The following is a 7336-nucleotide window of genomic DNA, read 5'->3' on the forward strand; positions in this document are numbered from 1 at the left end:
GTTTGATATTATTTTAGGATTACAGATATTTTTTCCTAGCGTCTGCCAGATGTAAATTTACACATTATTAGAGGTAGCCGGGACCGTGGTGTAGGGGTAAGCGTGGTTGCCTCTCACCCAGTCGGCCTGGGTTCGATCCCAGAAGGTCCCGGTGGCAAATTTTGAGACGAGATTTGTCTGATCACGCCTTCCGTCGGAAGGGAAGTAAATGTTGGTCCCGGACTAACCTACAAAGGTTAGGTCGTTAGCTCAGTCCAGGTGTAGGAGTCGTCTCCCTGGGTCCTGTCTCGGTGGAGTCGCTGGTAGGCAGTTGGACTAACAATCCAAAGGTCGTCAGTTCGAATCCCGGGGTGGATGGAAGCTAAGGTGTAAAAAGAGGTTTGCAATTGCCTCAACAATCAAGCCTTCGGACACCTAGTTTCGAGTAGGAATCTCGCAATCGAGAACGCCAAGGCAAAGCTGTAGAGCGAATAATTTGATTTTTTGATTTTTTTTAGAGGCAAAATTAAAGCTTTTTTCTGACATAAAAGATGTACTCCGTTTTAGATGAAATTTTACCATGATTTTTTTTACTGTGTGTAAAAGTTGAAGTTGCTACGCTTCAATTCTTCAAACACCATGTCGACATTCTTTTTATTCAGTGTGATCACTTGCACTGCCGACTTACAAATTTTCAGACAATATCCGAGGCCTTCCAGCAACTCGTCAACATAGTCCGCCAACGTGTCCAATACAAAAATTGGAGGTGGTTTTCGCTCCATAGGAAAATTGTTCTTTTTTGACGTCGAAAAAAAAAATCCAAAAGTTGACAAACATGGACACTAATTTAAAAAAAAAAATAAAATCTGCGACTATTTTCAAAAAAGTTACCTAAAAATGGCTATAACTTGAAAACGATGCACTTTATCAAAATTTAACTGGAGTATTTTTTGATTGCAAATTTGATTTTTCATCGAAAAATGAATACAAAGAGACGAGTTGTTCCTTTTAATTCCGCTATATATTTTAATATCTTGACAGATACGTATTTCGTCTACTACTTGCAGACTTCATCAGTGTTCTATTCTCGACTTCGAGAACAGAACACTGATGAAGTCTGCAAGTAGTAGACGAAATACGTATCTGTCAAGATATTAAAATATATAGCGGAATTAAAAGGAACAACTCGTCTCTTTGTATTCACAGTAATGCATTCTGCTAAAACGCTCTACCAAACCACAATCGAAAAATGAATTGAAAAGATTGTTGCGACCATTATTTCGATTTTTTTTGAAAAAATCAGTATTGATTCAAAAATTCATAACTCGTTCACAGATTTTTTTTGTAAAAACTGGAAATTTCAGAAATTTCGCTTTTGATGTCCCCTAAAACATATAACAAAAATTATAAATAGTGGTTATGTGCAAATCAAGTTTTAGTGACAAAAAGTTAAATAAAAATCACCAAATTTTTTTTACCGTGTATCATTTTTTTTCAGTGTAGTCCATATCCATACCTACAACTTTGCCGAAGACACCAAATCGATCAAAAAATTCCTTCAAAAGATACAGATTTTTGAATTTTCATCAGCCATTCCACGTCAAACAGGAAGTCTCCAAATCAAAAGTACTCTGATTTGGCTCAAATTTGGAGTGGGGGTTCCTTAGCCCAAATAATTAGACCTGTATTTTTTTGTTTGGCGATTAGGGTGGTCCTATCCGAAATAGTGTGGTCCAAAAAATGACATTTTTCGTCGATTTTCGCAAAAACCAAATTTTTCAAAAATTCATATCTCCGGAACGGCTGAACCAATTTTAAAGCGCCACAATTCAAAAGAAAGGTTATTAGTTCGACTTTTAAAGAAAAATATGTTGAGGTCTAAAAAAACTGAATATTTGAAAAGGTCCTATGAAAATTTCATTTGCCGTTTTCAAGGTCTAGGGACCAAAGAGCCCATGTCTGAAAATATTTTTTCCTGATTCCTTGTAATATTTTACCTAACATATCAAAAAATTGCGGATATCCAATAACACGTTTCGGAGATATGATTTTTTTAACATAAAAACTGGGTTTCTCGACGCGCCGCGCGCAAAAATGGGAAATTGACGAAAACGGGTAAAAATAAACTTTTTTCGCTAAAACTGCGATAACTTGAAAATTTCAGCGATGACCTATACATGTCTGGGTACCAAAACTTTTATAGTTGGAAGACGCAAAGCCGAACTAATAACCTTTCTTTTGAATTGCGGCGCTCTAAAATTGATTCAGCAGTTCCGGAGATATGATTGTTTGAAAAATGTGGTTTTTGCGAAAATCGACGAAAAATGCCATTTTTTGGACCACCCTATTTCGGATAAGACCACCCTATTTCGGATAAGACCACCCTAATCGCCAAACAAAAAAATATGGGTCTAATTCTTTGGGCCAAAGAACCCCCACTCCAAATTTGAGGCAAATCGGAGCACTTTTGATTTGGAGACTTCCTTTTTGGACGTGGAATGGTTGCATACATCATTTTTGTATGGCCAGCTGCCAAATTTGTATGGAAAATTATATGGACAAACTAATGATGCAAAATGGCTTCTTTGGGCATACCGAAGGCACCATAAAAGTTTCAGTCGGATTAAAAAATACAAAATTAAAATTTAAGAAAAAAGAGCGAACTTGTAGAGAACTGCTCTGTAGCCTAAATCAAGACAACGATTTTTTGTTGTGATTGAATAAAGCCCATTTTAAATTTTATCTCAAGTGTTTGACTTAATAAAATGGAAAAAATCGACTTTCTATTATTAAAAGTTGATTTCCTAAAATAAGTATACCTAGCTTTTTTCAATTTCTGAATTTTGATTTGTTTCTCGTGACTTAAAAAAAACACATCTTGCGCTAAAGTTCAGGATTGTACCCTATCTAGTAAAAGATATGTTTGTGAAAAGCTTGATTATGGAAATAGTTAAAATATACTCAAAAAAATTCTAAATGATTGACAAATGCAAATTGACTCCACTATATTTGACTCATTTTCAAGTAAAAGAAAAACCAATACACCATACAAGAACACGGGCAATTTTCCTACTACCCCACTTTCTCTTCTTCCTTTTTTGGTTTCAAAGGAAGCCTGTTTTATTTCAGGGAAAACAAACTTTTGTTAACACATAGGGTTCCATGCACTGGAACTTGGATTTTGTCCGTACTTTCCTCTTGCACTTTTGACAACATTTTTTTTCTTTTAAAGTAGTTCTGGGCGACCATGGACGACTTCTAATAAAATTCACGATTTTGCGAAATAGTGGTGCCAAAAAGTAGGCGGTATTCTAATTTCGCTAAAACCGAGATTGTTGCTTGTTTTCATGGTACAAAAAGCCCCACCGAATTTGAGCATGACCGAAAGGCTCTTCAACGCTTTTAACTTTCTCAAATTTCAATCCAAAAGCATCAAACACTACACAAATGTCCACACATCTGCGAAAATCTGTCCATAACCATCCTTTCGGCTCAACAAAGAAATGTGTCCTCTCGACGACACCGAATCTGGGCCATCATCATCGACGACGCTCAATGGGCTCCACAGAAAAATATCCATCGACGAGGACCTCCAGAAATCGATTCCAACCATTTGTCCTTTTGTTTTTTTTTTACTCGTATTTTTACGAATGTGTGTAAAGCTGTCTGCGAGAGGAAGCTGAAAAACGGCCCCCGATTTTAAATCGTACGTTTTACGGTCATCCTTGTGGACCCATTTTCCGACGTTTTTTCAAGACCTCGTTTTTCACATCCTTTTTTGTCAAGACTACATTCTTCGAATGTCCTTTTTCTTCGAAGCTCCTGATGACCATTTGAGAGGCAGTTTTTCCGGTGCTCGAGCTTAGTGTTGTGGATAATTTATTTGCCATTGATTTTGCTGTGTTCTTTTCAATTTTCGAAGCAAAAAAAAAATAACTTGAAAAACTTTCGACGTTCGTTAAGAGTTTATTGAAAAATTCAATTGTCGCCCTGGTCGAATTTTCGGCAGATTTTTTTTTGTGTATCGCCGGCTGCAGGACGTCACAGGACAGACCTTTTAATTATAAATGGTTTTCCTCAAGTTCTGCGAGTGACACGTTGAGGTGGGGGAGACAAAACTGGGTGTGTCAGAAGGCGTAAATTTAATGAAATTATCACTTGTTCTCACTTTTTGTTTCTCCCTTGCAGGGATCAATTCACTTTTAAAATATTATTTTTACTTTTAAAAAAATAACATGAAAACGCTGTTTTTTTTACTTTTTGATAAAAATCCTAATATTTATTTAAATATTATGATAAAAGTAATACTAATCTAATTTTTTGACAGTGTTCAGACAAGCACCCGGAAAAAGTCCCTTTTGTTGTGTGCTGACGTCGTCGACAATAATGGTGGCGGTGGCTTCTATTGTCTGAGAGATCGGCGTCGTCTGCGGCAAAAAGGGGGTGTGAACTCCACAGGACTTTCACCACCAGCAGAGGGGCTTCAACGTCAGCGAAAGCCATCCCCCACTTTGATGCAAGAAGTATCCGGTCAGTGAGGATGGTTAGCGGAATAAAATTGGTTATGTTTTAGGAAATAATAATTAAAAAAAACAAAAATCGGGACGATGGACACTTTCCGTAATGTTGAAATTTTGTAATTTATGTAATAACGTTTTGTTTTAAAACCCTTTACTAAGAATTGAGTTTTGCTCTTTGAATATAGATTTAAATAATTTTTTTAACTTAACATTGTGAAACAAACATCGATGGATGAATTTAATTTAGTTTTCCGAATAATATAGAAACAATGAATCTAGTAAGCAAAGAAGGTGTATTTCAGGATACGATTTATTTTCATAATTTTTTTGTTGCCTGTTGTTTTATTCATGTTGTGTAGGCGTGTTTAAATAATAATTTTAATGTGAAAATGTTTGTATTTACCTTAAAAATGTGTAAATTTCCATCTTTTATACAAATCACTTTGGCACAAATGTAGATGACAAAAAATGTCAATGGTTTTTAAAACATGGAAATCAAAGCTGTCACTACCACTATAAAACCAATCAGCCAAAACCTACATTAAAACCTTTAAGTCGTAACAGCCTCCCCAGAACCCCGATAAACATCTGTTAAAACCCAAAAGAACATCCGCAATTTATGAAACCTACAAAGGAGTTCAAGGCTTTTTAACTGATTCCTAACAACATCCTCAAAGCCTTGATAAAACCTTTGATATAACCTAGTTAGGAGTTAAGGAAAAATGACATTTCATACGTCTTAAAACGTCTTATGTCAAATAGGTTTTATTTTGGCAAAAAAATAAGTATTTGTCTTGCCAAATGATAAAACGGAGATGGTTTGCAAAAATGGCGATGATAAATAATAGAAGTTGGAGGTAATCAAAATAATTTGAGTGCTTATTTCTCGCAATTGGTGGCTCAAATTCAGCTGCGGTTGAAATTTTATTGAAATGTAGGGGAGATAGAGCCAAAAAAAATCAACTCGCTTCATAAAAAATATTATTTGTAATCATAGTTTTGAAAATTAAAAAATATTTAATTGCAATTGATTGAAAAATTGTTCAAATTATTTATAAACATCTATAGCTATATTAATTATATCAGAAATTTAGCATAAATGAGTGTTTTGTCAAATTTAAATCAAATTTCTCACTTCTCTAATTTTTCAACCAAGATGGCGGACAATCACATTCAATCAGAACACGCCATATTTATGCAGTGCTTATTGGCCGCGTAAAAAGCTTTGTCGGGAGCTTGTGGTTTTAATTAAGTTTTGTGCATGCCTAATGGCACTTGACAGCTAAAACATCCTTGGTTTTAAAGAAGCATGCGATAAAACCGTTTGGCATGACATTGCCATTGGATTTTCAAGACTCTCTTAAAACATTCATAAAACCTTATTTAAAGCCGTTTAGCTTTTATTGTCACAAGGTTTTATGTCCGAGGCATAAAACGCTATTAGAACTTATTAATTAGCTCTTGCTTATTGGTTGCGGTGAATGACCTTATAAAACTATTAAGCAATCATGATGCTACCATGAAACCTTAATAAGACTAGGTGGTGGCTAATTGGTTGAAAAATGTTACTTGGATAGTTAAAAATTATTGTTTGTTTACTTAGGGACTTAGGGTATGGCTAAGGCTACCAACTCTTGCTGAGCAAAAATCCGTACACTTTGCCGATATGACACCATGGTGTAAAAAAACTGTCAATGTATTATTTAGATAAATTAAATTTAATATATTTGAGAACTAAAAATATAAAACTGTGTCGTTTTTACAGCAAAATGCTATCAGAGTGCTTATGACTTGCACGTTTAAAAGTATTCATAAAATAAACCGTGATTTGAATCAAATCATTATGTTCTTCATTTTTTTTTGTTAAACGTTTAAAAGTTTACGAAATGTCAAGTTTGTTTATCGTTCTTAGTGTTTTCACGAACAATTTTCCAGAGTTTTTTTTTATTGAAAAGGTCTTAAAACATGTAAAACATAACATTTTATAGGACCTTTAAAAAAACTCTAGATTTGTTAATTCAAATGTTCAAATGTTTTAACAAGTTTTAGAAAGCCTTTGGAAATGGATAAATATATTTAGTAAGGAATTTCTAAAAGAACAATTCCAGAGTTTTTTTTAAAGGTCCTATCAACATATGAAAGACAATAGTTCAAAAACTCTAGAATTATTGATAATCAAGTTTGAATTGAGGAAACCCTAGAAAACTCTCCCTTTTTAAATCAAACTCACAGAAAAATAAAAATTTCTAGTTAACAAAAGCTTCGACCAAATCAAAAAAGCAATTCAATGATTGAAAAGTTGTTAAATTCCGTACAAATCCGTATTATGCGTAAAATTCCCTACACAAATTCCGGCCTGTTAAAAATCCGCGAAGAGGTTCGAAAATCCGTATGGTAAGGAAAAAATCCGTACAGTTGGTAGCCTTAGGTATGGCCGTTGTCCACGATCCATACAAAAAAGTTTTTTTTGTATGGATCAGTTTTCTCAGTTTTCAGTCATTCGATTTTTTTTTGTATTTTTAATCCGACTGAAACTTTTTTGGTGCCTTTGAAAGAAGACATTTTGCATCATTAGTTTATCCATATAATTTTCCAGACAAATTTGGCAGCTGTCCATACAAAAATGATGTATGGAAATTCAAAAATCTGTATCTTTTGACGGAATTTTTTGGTGTCTTCAGCAAAGCAGTAGGTATAGATATGGACTACACTGGAAAAAAATGAAACACGGTAAAAAATGGTGATTTTTTATTTAATTCTTTGTCACTAAAACTTGATTTGCAAAAAAAAAAATATTTTTATTTTTTTTTTCATTTTCTGATATGTTTTGGAGGACA

Source organism: Culex quinquefasciatus, chromosome 1 (assembly GCF_015732765.1).
Source record: "Culex quinquefasciatus strain JHB chromosome 1, VPISU_Cqui_1.0_pri_paternal, whole genome shotgun sequence".
NCBI classification, from domain to species: domain Eukaryota; kingdom Metazoa; phylum Arthropoda; class Insecta; order Diptera; family Culicidae; genus Culex; species Culex quinquefasciatus.